This window comes from Dromiciops gliroides, chromosome 3 (assembly GCF_019393635.1).
Source record: "Dromiciops gliroides isolate mDroGli1 chromosome 3, mDroGli1.pri, whole genome shotgun sequence".
Lineage (NCBI taxonomy): Eukaryota > Metazoa > Chordata > Mammalia > Microbiotheria > Microbiotheriidae > Dromiciops > Dromiciops gliroides.
The window spans coordinates 155826231-155841445 of record NC_057863.1 but is presented as its reverse complement, the minus strand read 5'-3'; the positions used below and the strand labels follow the sequence as shown (position 1 = coordinate 155841445).

General features: G+C 35.8%; 1 protein-coding gene across 13 annotated transcripts in view; it reads right to left on the bottom strand.

Moving 5' to 3' along the window:
• The window catches only part of MBNL2 (muscleblind like splicing regulator 2), a 201897-nt gene that overhangs the window by 127046 nt on the left and 59636 nt on the right, over nt 1-15215 (bottom strand). The gene's annotated exons all lie outside the window — the stretch shown is intronic.

The following is a 15215-nucleotide window of genomic DNA, read 5'->3' as shown; positions in this document are numbered from 1 at the left end:
CCCCACCCCCCAAAGGATACATTTCTAATGATCAAATGTGATAATAACCACAACAGTTGGGTGATCATGGGCAAATAACTTCACCTTTTAATGAACCTCAGTTTCCTCCTCTGTGAAAAGGATATAATACTATTTGCATTACTTACTCCATGGGGTTGTTGTGGGGAAAGCACTTCATGAACCTTTAAGTGATCCAGTAGTGTGAGTTGTTATTTACAAAGTGCTTTACAGTGAAACGTTCTCTACATATATTATATTATTTGATTTTCGCAGGAAAGCATTTAATGAACCAAAGGGATAAGAAATGACCTTGTGTGGGGCAGCTAGGTGGCACAGTGGATAGGGCACTGGCCCTAGAGTCAGTAGGACCTGAGTTCAAATCTGGCCTCAGACACTTAACACTTACTAGCTGTGTGACCCTGGGCAAGTCACTTAACCCCATTTGCCTCACTTTAAAAAAATGACCTTGTGCTTTCATTAGTATAGGGAATTCCCATGTGAAGAAGCTTCCTCTAGCAATGCAGGTCTGTACTTTTTCCTACAATTTATAGTCAGAGAGTAGCTGACTTCATTGAAAGGTCATACCTAGGATGTATCAGAGTCAGGACTTGAACCCAGATCCTCCTGGCTTTGAGGTTAGCTCTCTATCCACTATGATGTGCTGCCTCAAAAAGTCATCTAAGCACTTAGAAAAAGAGGACAATGCAAGAGATTCACAAGAGCACAGCAACTTAATCCAGCCAATATGACCAAATTCAAAAGAGCAGCAATGCCAATGGTTTCACTGAGTTTGGGGGGGGGGGAGGGAGGGAAGGAGATGGAGAGGGAGAGAAAGAAGCCATTCTATGGGAGACAGGTCCTTAAAGCTTGTTGAGCAAAAGGGCTGGTGTTTTGTTTTTTTTTTTTTAATCACATGTATCTATAAAGCAAGGGAGAAAAAGCTACAGTTAAAAAAAGATGAAAGCTGAAATCTAGCTTTGTAAGTGGACAAAAGGATCAGGACAAAGCTTTAATGAATGAACTAAAGACACCTTGAGTTTGGGGAACTATTCTGACAATCATAAAAGGCTTCCCTCCTAAACTTGTCGAACCCCTCTGTCACCTAGTTTCCTGTTCTGTCATCTCTCTGAATTAGCCGGGTCCATGGCAAGTTACTTATTTCTCCCTTCATTGTAAAACAAGATTACAGGTTTGTTACACACACCAGCATGTTACAATTTGCGACACATCTGTGATTACTAGGATGAGCTGTTCCACATGACTGCATTTGTCTTTTTATTATTAAGAGCAAACCGAATAGGCTTCATCTCAGCTTGGAAGCATCACTGCAGCTGTGAGGGAAAAGTAATAAATTCTACCTCATGAGTCAATCTCTCCTTCAAAAATGTGTCTCACATTTATGCATTTCTAACAAACACAAACAAAACATAACATGACCAAAAAAAAGTAAGCAGAATGCTTACAGATTGGGATAAAGCTTTCTATAGGAAGGCAGGCTATCATCGTGATAATAATTAGGGTAGTGGAAAGAAAGCCTTACTCAGAGTCAGAGGATATAGGTTAGAGTCCTGTTCTATGACCTTGTGAAAACTGACCGAACTTCCTGAGCCTCAGCTGTTTCATCTGTAAACGATGATGATAATAATAGTGATTATGAGAATGATAGTAATTGTAACACCCATACTGTCTACCACACAGTTTTTTGTTTGTTTGTTTGTTTGTTTGTTTGAAGATCAAATTAGAAAATGTATGTGAAAATGCCTTAAAAACTGAAAGGACTATACAAATGCAGTGCCTGTTGTCTCCTTCAGAAATTCTACATTAGATTGGTCTATCCAACATTTCAGAGACCACCTTCTAGATCCTCTGACTTTCTGGCACTACCAAAGCAGCCTGCTGGCTATCCATCTATTGTCCCTCACATTTACTACTTGCCTTTTTCAGTCTTCATTCTTGTTTATCTCTGCAGAATTGAACACCTTTGGATAAAGGTAATCTCTTTTGTTCTCCTCCTACTAGTCTGGTCACTATCTCAAAGTCTTCTTTGCTGGATTATTATCCATATCCTGCCCCTTAACCATGGGTGTACCCTATGTTTCTGTCTTAGTCCCCCTCTTCTCTTTCTACATGCCTTTCTTGGTCATCTCATCAAGCCTCATGGGTTCAACTATCATCTCTACATAGACCGCTTCCTGATTTATATACAGCCCTACTAAGAACTGAAAATCAAAGGAATGCCCATCAATTGGGGAATGGCTAAACAAACTGTGGTATGTGATGATGATGGAATATTATTGTGCTATAAGAAATGTCAAGCAGGATGATTTCAGAAAGGTCTGGAAAGACTTATATGAACTGATGTATAGTGAGGTGAGCAGAACCAAGTGAACACTGTGCACAGAGACAGCAATATTGTTCGATGAAGAACTGGGAAAGACTTAACTATTCTCAGCCATACAATGATCTAAGACAATCCCAAAGGTCTAATGATGAAGCATACTATCCACCTCCAAAAGAAAGAACTGATATTGATTGAACACTGATTGAAGCATGCTATTTTTCACTTTCTTTCATTTCTTCTTTTACTCAAGTTTTCTTATACAAAATGACTAATATGGTAATGTTTCACATAATTACACATGTATAACCTATATCTGATTGATTACTGCCTCAGAGACAGGGGAGGGAGAGGAAGGATAAAATTTGGAACTCAAAAGTATAAAAATGTTTATTTGAAAATAATATATCCAGCCCTAGTCTTTTTTTCTTTTTGTAAATAGTATTTTATTTTTTCCACTTACATGTATGGTTTTCAACATTCATTTTATAAACATTTTTAGTTACAATTTTTCCTCTCCCCCCCACTCTTCTATCTCCCCTCCCCAAGATGACCAGCAATCTGATATAGGTTATACATGCGCAATCATGTAAACATATTTCCATGTTAGTGACTTTGTGAAAGAAGAAATAGAACAAAAGCAAAAAGCCACCAAAAAGTGAAAATACTATGCTTCAATCTGCATTTGGACACCATAGTTCTTTCCCTGGATGTCTATAGCATTTTCCAGCATGAGTCTTTTGGAATTGTCTTGGGTCATTGTGTTGCTGAGAATAGTCAAGTCATTCACAGTTCTTCACCAAACAATATTCTTATGCCTATACTACTGCAATAGCCTGCTGACTGCTGTCCTCGACTCCAGTCTCTCCCCAGTCTAGTTCATCCTCCAGTCAACTGTTAAGTTGATCTTTCTAAAATTCAGGTCTGACCATGTCATCCCTCTATTCAGTATACTCTAGTGGGAGCCTTTTATCTCCAGGATCAAATACCAAATTCTCTGTTTGGCTTTTAAAGTCCACTGTAGCCTGCTCCTTTCCTTCTTTTCCAGTCTTCTTATACCTTCCTCCCTTCTAAGTCCTCCATGATCCAGTGACATTGGCCTCCTTGCTACTTCTTACCCACAACACTTCACACTCCATTTCCCCGCACTCCACCAAGCGTTTTTACTGGCCGTCTCTCATTCTGAATTCTCTCCCTTCTCATCTCCAACTCCTGACTTTCCTAGCATCCTTTAAGTCCCAACTACCTTTCCTGATTCCCTTAAATGTTAGTGCCTTCTTGCTACTGATTATCTCCAATTAATCCTGTATACATTTTGTCAGTATATAGGTTTTTTCATGTTGTTTCCTCCATTATACTGTGAGCTCCTTGAGAGAAAAGACTTTTTTTTTTTTTGGTCTTTCTTTGTGTACGCAGCACTTAGCACAGGACCAACAGTAGGGATTTGCTGACTTCATAAAATTTCACTATGTCTTTATCTTTTGTAGGGGGGCAGCTAGGTGGCACAGTGCTTAGAGCGTTATCCCTGAAATCGAGAGAAGTTGAATTCAAATCTGACCTGAGACACTTACTAGCTATGTGGCCTGGGCAAATCACTTAACCCCCAATTGGCTTAAACATCTGGGGCCATCTCCATTCATGCTCTTGTATATCTTGGCCCTGGACCCAGATGGTTCTGGAGGGGAGAGTAAGGCTGGTGATTTTGCACAGCCCTCCCTCACTTAAATCCTATTCAATGCAAGTCATGACATCACCCAGATGTCATGGTCTTCTTTAAAAATAAAGGACAAACAACAACAATCCTTTGTAGCAGATGTGGGCATAAAGGTACAATTACACTTTGGTTAACTTTTAGTGGTTTAGCTTTTTAAAAATGAATAATTTGGGGGCAGCTAGATGGCGCAGTGGATAGAGCACCGGCCCTGGACTCAGGAGTACCTGAGTTCAAATCCGGCCTCAGACACTTAACACTTACTAGCTGTATGACCCTGGGAAAGTCACTTAACCCCTATTGCCTCACTTAAAAAAAAAAAAAGAATAATTTGGGGAAATAAGATTATAAATACGAGGAAATGTTTACATACTAAAACAGAAAAAAAACACTGGGCTTTGTGAAATTACTTTTTTGGTTTAGGTTCATTGTATGTACTTTAAGATTAAATGAATCAAGGGGGCAGCTAGGTGGCACAGTGGATAAAGCACTGGCCTTGGATTCAGGAGGACCTGAGTTCAAATCCAGCCTCAGACACTTGACACTTAACTAGCTGTGTGACCCTGGGCAAGTCACTTAATCCCCATTGCCCTGCAAAAAACAAAGAAAAAAAAAAAGATTAAATGAATAAGGGGCAGCCAGGTGGCGCAGTGGATAAAGTAGCAGCCCTGTGTTCAGGAAGACCTGAGTTCAAATCTGGCCCCAGACATTTGACTAGCTGTGTGGCCTTGGGCAAGTCACTTGACCCTCATTGCCTCGTCCAAAAAAAAAAAAAAGATTAAATGACTAAGTGTCACGAGTAATGATATTTCTTTATTGCTTTTAGGTTCATGATGACATCATCTACACAGACTTTGATTGACTCTCCAAGGAGAAGCTGTAAGCCATTAGAAAGGCTGTAAATTCTTTTTATGCTCCAGATCTACTTATAACAAGAATGTCAATGTCAATATGATTCAGCTCTCCTTTTTCATATTACAGAAAACAAATCTACTTTTGGGATAGGATCAGTATCAACCTTTCCCTCTAGTTTTGTTCTTCTCACTGTAAGGGTGGTTTTTCAGAAAATAAAATTTCTCCAGATTGGTTTGCAAAAAAGTCATATGCATCCCTTGCCTATCTTAATGCCTATGATAGAACTGTATCCATTTTCATATAAAAAGCAGAATATTATTTGCCAAACAATTTGAAATATTTGCTTAGCCTTATTTCCTCTTCAGTAGTTTTTAAAGAATATCCTTAGTATAATTTTTATAACTAAACAATGCCTTTATTTTTTTTTCATTTTTATCACTTAAGATTAAAAAAATCCCTTAAACTGTGCAAATATTTTGGCATAGAACTTAAGCATTTTCTTAAAATACTTTTCATATTCATTAGATTTAGTACTCATACTCAGGATAAACAGAAAACTCATAGCAGCTTAAGCATTGTATGCCATATTTAACTTGATGAAAAGTGGAATTTCTAGTGAAAAACACATTTTCACATAATCATAGAACTGGAAGTGACTTTCGACATTATATAGTTCAACATCTTATTAAATGATGAGAAAATTGCATCCTGGAGCAGTGAAATGACTTGTCCAAGGTGACAAAACTAATTAGTCGCAAAAGCAGAGCTAGAAGCCATGTATTCTGATGCTCCATCTAATCTTTTCTCTACCAGAGCATACAATCATCTTTTGTTCTTATTAAAGAAAATGTGAAAAAAAAAAACCCACAATTTGGCTGCTTTAAGAAATGGCTCATACTCTACTCCCTGGTGCATACATGATTTAAAGGTTGATGACTAGTTAGGAAAAGTCTGCATCCAAAATTACTAATTAATTAATTTCTTTGTTCATTTAAACACTGTTGAATAATTGTCACACAGAAATAATGTCTAACTAATAAGGCAAAATTGAATAAGTGCTAAGTGTTGTAGTTAGCAATATATAGGATAAAATGCTACATAAAATCAAAGTATAATTATTTTTAAAGTCAGTCTGCTGCCCAATTTATTTTTTTATTTTATTTTATTTTTTTTTTAGTGAGACAATTGGGGTTAAGTGACTTGCCAGATTTGAACTCAGGTACTCCTGACTCCAGGGCTGGTGCTCTATCCACTGCGTCATCTAGCTGCCCCCCAATTTATTTTTATTCCTTTAAAAAACGATGTCAATTTTGATGTCAAATCAGTCAATTAACAAAACATTCACTGAGTGCTTGCTATGTGCCATACACTATGTTTGTTGCTATATAAACAGAGAATGAAACAATTCCTACTTGCAAGGGATTTATGTTCTTCTGGGGGAGAGACAGTTTGGTATAATGGATAAAGGAACTAGTCATGGCACTAGGAAGATCTAGGTTCAAGTGCTGTTTGGGCAAATGTCAACTTTTCAATGCTCTAGACAAATCTATAAGACTGTAATTTGCAGAGAGGGTAGTAACCTGCATCGGTAGAGGGAGTTTCCTCACCCAGGAATTCCCCTTACCAGTGAAATTACAGGTATGTTCCCTAGGACTTATTTCCCTAAATGTAGGCAAAAGAGGAAAATCAATTGAATCAATGGTATTTCTATGTTAATACTGATGCTTATTCTCAGTATAAGAACAAATAACCTCATCTAATTAATATGAGAAGATATTTGACAAGGTTTTTTTCCAGGTATTGTGTCCCACTAACCCTGAAGTATTTCATGGTAATAAGTCTTAGTAATAAGTTACTAAGAACACTTATCAACACGTTGATTTAGGAATCTGGGGAGATGTTTGATGTGTTTTTTTAAAAAAAAGCAAAAATAGGCCCTTTCAGACATATAGCTGCCCTCAATTAATGAAGTCAACTTTTAAATTTTCAGTTATTTTATGAGTTGGTTTTTAAGAAAACATAAAGAAAAAGTTAACTTTAAAATACTTCTTGTATTGCCACTACTATGTTGCTTAATAGTCTCACTTAAGAAAATCCCAAACCTCAGGAAGTCATGAAAGAATCCTTTAAAGTTCTGGTGAGTGATGGTCACCCTCCCCTTCTTTCTTTGTAGGAATTTTAGCTGTGGAAAGTTCCTAGGTAGGGCTCTCAATTTTTTTTTTTTAAAGATAAGGGACATCTTTTACTGGTGATGCCTGTAGATCCCTTCCAAGATGAATGTTTTTAAATTTGTTAAATAAAATGCAAAGGATTACAAAGGAAACCAATTATTTTGAAATAAAGTAATAGAATTATTTTTTTAAAGTTTATGGACCCCAACTTAAGAACCTTCTATATATATTTAGACATTAGGTCACTAGTGTCTACATCATAGGAAAGAGTGGAATATAAAGGTGGTAGACAGAATCCTTGTTCAAGGTCCCAGACACTTTGCAAACAACCAAATCAGGGCCAGCTAGGTGGTGCAGTGGATACAGCATCTGGAGTCAGGAGGCCCTGAGTTCAAATCCTACCTCAGACACTTGACACTTGCTAGCTGTGTGACCCTGGGAAAGTCACTTAACCCCAATGCCTCACAAAAACAAAAACAACAACAAAAATCCAAAACAAATAACTAAAATAACCAATTCAGTGGAACTAATTAGCTCATAACCCAGGTAGGCATCATTCTACATTTATTCCTCTAAATGAAATTGTCAAGGACAAGAGCTATAGATAACAAAATAGATTCTACCCTTGAAAAAAATAACTAATGCTTTAAAAATTTTCTGCCTCATATCATATAGCAAGATTAGCTATAAATGCATATGTGACTTGGATATTGGAGGTTACATCATTAGAAAATCAGAGTAACAAGGAAGAAATTTCTTTGGGGATCATTATTAAACAATGGATTAAAATGGACAATTTTAATTACATAAAATTTAAACAGCTTATTGCTCAATGCCAATATAGCTTAAATTAGAAGAGTGAGGGGAAACTGGGAAAATCTTTGCAGCAGGTTTCTCTATAAAAATCTCATTTCCAACATATATAAGTAATTGATTAAATTTGCAAGAAGAGCCATCCCCCATTTGATAAATGGTCAAAGGATATGAACAGGCATTTCTCAAAGAAGACATCTAAGCCATCAACAGCCACATGAAAAATGCCCCAAATCACTAATAATTAGAGAAATTCAAATTAAAGATGCTTTTATGGTCCACCTCACACCCATCCAATTGAAAAAGATGACAAAAAATAAAATGACAAATGGTGAAGGAAACAGGCACACTAATTCAATGTTGGCAGAGCTGTGAATATGTGTAGCTATTCTGGAAAGCAGTTTGGAACTATGCCCAAATGGCGCATAACTTTTGACTCAATGATACCTTTGCTAAGACTACAAGCCTAAGAGATTTTTTAAGAATTAGGAAAATTGTCCTCAGATAGAAATATATTTATAACACCTCTTTTTGTAATGACAAATAAATAGAAATAAAGGGAGTGTCGATTGGATCATGGCTGAACAAATCATGGTACTTGAATGTAATGCAATACAATTGTATCATAAGAAATGATGAAAAAGATAGATTGAGAGAAATCTGGGAAGACTTGTATGAACTGATGCAAAGTGAAGCAAGCAGGACCAGAACAATTCATTCGATAATAATATCATAAAGACAAACGATTTTGAAAGACTTAAGAAAGAAATCTGATCACTTCAATGACCATGATCCCAAAGGATTGGTGATCAACTATGCTACCCACCTCTTAATAGAAAGGTGATGGATTAAGATGCATAAGAAAATGTACATTTTTGGACATGGGCAATGTGGGGATTTATCTTGTTTGCATATTTATCATGATACTTTTTAAGTTTTTTTTTCCTCTCTTAAATTGGGGAGTATGAAAGAATGAGAAAAAATGGTGCTTAATTGAAAAATAAAACAATTTTTGAAAAATTATTGCAATTGGTATAGATAAGATTCAAGTTACTCTTAAGAATCAGCCAAAAAAAACCTTCAGCTACATAAAATTAACTAGCAAAATTTAAAATCCAAGCAGTCTTATTTTACATTTTATACAAATACACACATTTATTCAAGTCTTCTAGTTAGCTGGTGGTCGTGAGAGAGAACTCTTACAGCTTATGTAATCTTCATCATTGACCAGCAGAACAAAAAGAACTAAGTTGAAATAAAAAAATTCTCTATAAGAATCTTTCAACACACAAATATCTCCAATTCCAAGAAAGGCAATAAGAAAATTGTTAGAAGGGCAAGATATGAATAACACACTGATTTACCTTGGTAAGATGAGTTAGCTATCTTAAGGTATTCCTCACAAGACAATTTCTTTTTGATAATTTCATATTATTTCTTAAAGTTAGGAAACCATGTTAATTGTTCATTCTTGTTAAGAATTTTAGATTTTTGAGAAATAGTTTTCAGACAACCCAACCCTCAACCAGCAGAGACCCAATTAAATCAGATCCAAAAGGGGAAAAGTCAGAAAACATATTTTAATAGAAAAACATGACTTTAGGTAGAAGAGGAAGATTCAAGTGTGCATTCTGCTGTTGGTTGTATAATCTTGAGCAAATCTCTGGCTTCAGATTCATTGTGTATAAAATGAGGGTATTAATGCCCAATCTAATCACATTATAAGGTTGCTGTGTGCAGCAAGTATGATATACAAAGTATAATTGCTATTTTCAAAGTCAGTTTGCTATCTCTTTTTCTTTTTTGATTTATCAATCCCATTTTCAATAAATAAAAACTACATGTAAGTTACTGTGCCAAGCACTAATTGTAAAAAAAACAAAGAATGCAAAATTCCTCCTTACAAAGAACTCAGATTCTAATGGGAACAAGTACATATATATGTATACATAGAATAAATATAAAGAAAATGAACATAAATATGTGTGTATATTATAAATATAAGTATATAATACACACACATATATACATGAGTATATATAGAATATATAGATGTATAATATATATGTTGTATATGTACATATATACACATACATGTGTATATGTGTGTTTATACATACAGAGAGAGAGAGAGAGAGGGAGGACAGGTTTGGGGGGGGATCCAAGAAGGTTTTGTGTAGAAGGTGGTAGTTGAAATACATCTTAAAGGAAGAGAGGGATTAATAAAGTGGAGGTGAAGAAGGAGTACATTTCAGGCATGGAGAACAGCTGGTACAAAGTCATGGTGATGGGATATAGGAAATGGTGTGCTGTGTGTGAAGAACAGAGAGACAGGCAGTTTAGCTAAATTGCAGTCAAAAGGAGGGAGGATAGGAAGACTAGGTTGGGGCCAGATTGTGAAGAGATTTTAAACTAAAGAGAAAAGTTTTATATATTTTTTCTAGCTATAATAGGTAACCACTGTGGTCAATTGAGTAGGTAAGTGAATTTGATTTTAAGGAAAATTACTTTCGTAAAAGTCTATAAGATAGAAAGGAGTGGTAAGAAACCCAAGTCAGGTAGAGATAACTAGGAAGTTGTCGCAATAATCTAGGTGGAAGGTGGTAAGGACCTGAACCACAACAGTCAGTGGTGAGGGATGGGGAAAAAGAAGGAGCCAGAATCAAGAGATGTGGCGGCAGATACAGCAAAATTATTTTAACTTGATGGGATAGGAGAGGAGAGAAAGTTTGTCAGTCAATTTCAATAAATATTTACTATGTGCCTACTATGTGTTGAGCTGTGTGCTTAGTACTAAAGGGTGAGGAGTAGAGGATCATGTTGAGGCTGTGAATCTGGGAAATTAGAAGGATTATGGTAACTCTGATAGAAACAGGAAAGTTTGGAAGGGAGAAAGGTTTTCCTAACTTGAGACTTTGAGTTATTGTGATTGTACTCATAACTTTTCATTTGATATAAACTCCAAAAAAGCAGCATAGGGAACCACATGGACCAAATGGGCCTTTAAACTGGCCCAACACTAAAGAAATGAGCTAACTGTTGTGATGGAGCCTGGCCAATTAAATCTCCAGAGACAAAGGTGGTAGAAAGGAAAGGATGGTGAAGAGTATCACTGTCCTCCACCATTATATATGTATGTGTATATGTGGTAGTGTATTAATATATAAACACATACATGTCTGTATCTTCATATGTAGCCAGCTTATATGACAATTTCAGCTGTCATGGAACTTATATTCTAATCAAACAAAAAAGTTTCTGGCTGATCTGAGAATGTAGCTTGGATAGACAGTATTCAATAAGTAATCACTGAATTATTGAAAACACATACTAAATATTGATGTTAATAAAATAAAAAGTAAAAAAAAAGATGTTTTGATCCATTGGTGCTTAGGTAAATATATTCTCTTCCCATTTTGTTCTCGAAATTATTTATTGATCCTTTAGTGTTAAAATAACATATAACAATAGCAGGCAAATTTAACACACAGAAAACAGTGGCTCTTCAGTGATGAAGTCACTTGCAGGTTCAACTAGGCACTGATACAGATCTTGCTTATGTAAGAGTAGGATTCTGTTCCTACCCCAATTAATCACAGAAGGGCCAAGCTCCTGGATTCAATCAATTTTTAAAATGTAAGCTATATATGGATAAATCTTTAACAAATTTGAGATTGAACTTTGATCATGAGATAAAATCTGATAAACTACACATAAAACAGCTTGTGATTAAGAGAACCATGAATGGCCTCATTATATGTGTGTGTGTGTATAAACACACATGAATACTCTTTTTTGTTAAATTAAATACTCTTATTTGGTTAAATTAATAATAATTAAAAATACTTAAGTTCTATAAATGCATTATTAATAATAACATAATGATAATGGGTAATGACACATTGGTGAAGACAGGACAGTTGGATAGGAAGATCATTAATGTGGATTTGGCCATATTGAGGTTGAAGTGACAAAGTAATAATGGGCAGAAGTGGAAACTTTCAGTGTCCAGTTGTAAATTCAGTAAAAGAAAGGAAAGACCTAGAAAGGACATGCCTAGAGATATAAAGGGTGGGCCAAAAGTCATGAAGGGGTTTCAATATTTAATAACTCATTTATTTTTTGTTTTAAATGTATAATACCATGGCACTGTATATGGTATATTTAGGAAATTATTTTACATTATATGTGGAAAATAAATAAAAAATAATTTTCAAAAAGTTATTAAAAGATCATGACTTCTGGACCACCCTGTAGATTGTGTAGTCATCAATGTGGAGGCAGTATTTGAACTCATGTTCAAAGAGAAACTGACCAAGAGAATGAGATTAGAGAGAGAAAGTCAAGAGCTAATGACTGAACCTTAGGGAGTACCCACAGTTTGGGAGTAGGAGCAGGTAGAAGACTCATCAGAAGAAGTAAGTAATGTTTGGTAGGAGAGAAAGGAAAACCAGGATAGTATATTATGAAGACAAGATGGAGAATGAGCCAATGTGGAAGTGTATTTTGCTTGACTATATACATTTAATACTATTTTTTTTAATGGTGAGGACTTGGGGGATAGAAAACATAACTGTTTATTAATTTAAAATTTTTTTTAAAAATTTAAAATGAAATATGGGCTATTTATCAATGTTAAATGAAAGAGAGATCAATGAGAATAAAGATAGAAGAAAAGGCCCCTGGATTTGGCAACAAGTCAGTCATTGGTGATGTCTGAGGGATTCCTTTCAAAAATGGTGGCAACAGAAATTGGGTTTCAGAGGCTAATGAGGAAATTAGTAGCCAGGAAATAAACACATTTATGCACCATTGTGTGAATTTATACTCCTGTTTAGGCACAGTGATTTCTAATGTACAAGTATATCAACTTTATATTAACTTCTTTAACCAATGTATACATTTCAAATCCATTCAAGTACACTCAAACACAAACTCAACTTGAAACAGTGACAGTAGTTCTGTATTCAAATCTAGCAAGCCATACTGAAATACTACTTCTAAACATACAAAAAAATAAATTACAATGAATGATTAAAAGAATTAGCCTCACACAAATAGCCTGTTGTACATATTTCACACAGATTTTAATTTGCAATTGCTTTTTTGTCTTACTAGCTAAGTTTAAAAAAAAAGTTGCTACAATGGCCAAGCCATCTCTCTTTGAGCATGAATGTTAATGATTATTTTGGTGCCTGGCTATCAGAAGTAATATAGAGGAGGACATAAAAGGTATAAAATTCTATGGGACTAGTTTTGGCATGTTGTGGAAATGGGTTGAAAATGGCCAACCTTACATCAGTAGAAAACTGGGTATAAATTATTGCTTTCTCTTTTTCATTATAAACACACCTTGGCTCCTCTATTACTTGGGATTAGTTAACCTTTCTGCTACTTGTTTTCTAGAATTAAAATCAATTATTTGGGGGCTCTGCTACTGTAGAATTTTTTTTTGGGGGGGATGAGGCAATTGGGGTTAAGTGACTTGCCTAGGGTCACACTTCTAGTAAGTGTTAAGTGTCTGAAGTCAAATTTGAACTCAGGTCCTCCTAAATCCAGGGCTGGTTCTCTATCCACTGCGCCACCTAGCTTCTCCCTACTGTAGCATTTTTGAGGAAGGAAACACTTTAAAGTGCTTAAGATGTTGAACCCAACAAGAGAGAGAATTGCACCATGGAAAGCATACTGGATTTGAAACTGGAGGAACAGGATTCATAATATGATGACAATGTGATCTTGGGAAATTCATTTAACCATTCTGGGCTTCTGTTTCCATATGTGTAAAATGAAGGAGTTGGACTGGATGAACCTTATGGTCCCTTCTGATTCCAAATCTGTAGAAAATACTCTAAAGGTAAAAGGATTCTTAAAATTAACTGGGTAAGCGAGTTTAGTCATTTGGGCTGAGTCATATTAAATAACCAAGCTAGAGACTAGGCATATGGGTGTAACCAACATTTGAACTCTCTGTTTGTACAGCATAAGTGGGAATTTGAGGACATTAAAGGAAAGGCAAACTGACTTTATACATAGTTTCCTATTTAAATTGCATGATATTAATCAACATATTTTATGAGCTGTCTCCATTGGAACATTTGTAAAAGTCTTTCATCTTGAAATTAAAGTCCATAACTATGAAATAGAGAAACTCAATCTGACAAACATCCTGACATCATCCAAATTAGAGGATGTGTCTCACAGCTACACTGTCAAAGAGCTATATGTTTCGCAACTTAGAATTTAGAAACAGAGTGTAGAGAAGTGAAAGTCTAAATTACCCTATGGAGGAGTCAGCTTCAATTATATTTCAAGAAAAAAAATCTATTATTTTTTCCATGTTGCCTTCTGCTAGCAGATTCAATCTTGCTCGCAGAAGAAGGTTGTCTGAATTATCTGGAGCTTTTGAAACTCCTGGTATTCCCTGGAGTCTTAGGGGCTTTCTCCATGAATATGATCTATATGTGACAGAAGAAATGAAATTTGGGGGAAGTAGTGAACAAACAAGTCCTTTTATCCCTGGCTTGGCTCATTTATTTGCATTTGCAAAAGAAATCTAACTATAGAATGTAGAAGGAATCTTTCTTTCTTTTTTTTTTTTTTTAGTGAGGCAGTTGGGGTTAAGTGACTTGCCCAGGGTCACACAGCTAGTAAGTGTTAAGTGTCTGAGGCCGGATTTGAACTCAGGTACTCCTGAGTCCAGGGCCGGTGCTCTATCCACTGCACCATCTAGCTGCCCCAAGAAGGAGTCTTTCTTTCACAAAAGGGGTGGTTTTAGCAGAGTTCCATTATCTGAGACTATTATCACTCAGCTTAAGAAGGCTAGCACAGTGTGAGAAGTCACTCTCTGTGCCTCAGTTTCTTCATCTTTAAATAAGGATAATACTATTTTGAGGAGCACCCACTGCAGAGGGGCATGGTGAGGCTCGAATGAGATGATACATGTACAATACTTCACAAACCTTAAAGTATTATATAAATATAAGCTATTTTTAGTATGGGATGATACTGCTTGTACTAAAGACCTTGCCAGGCTTCTTTGAGGAAAGTACTTTGCAAACCTTAAAGTACTATATAATTGTATATTATATAATATGTAATTATATGCTTGCATATGTGTATTCCATACACTCTGCTCTATTTGTTAGACGTTCCCTCTCAGAAACATTAGATAGGATCACAGGTTTAGCGGTGGAAGTGGTAGTTGAACTCCCTCATTTTACAGAAACTCCCTAAATTACAAGGAGGCTAAGAGAATTGCTGAAGGTCACATAGGTAGCAAGCATCAGCGATGGGATTGGAACCCAGGTCCTTTGACTAAAGAGCCAGT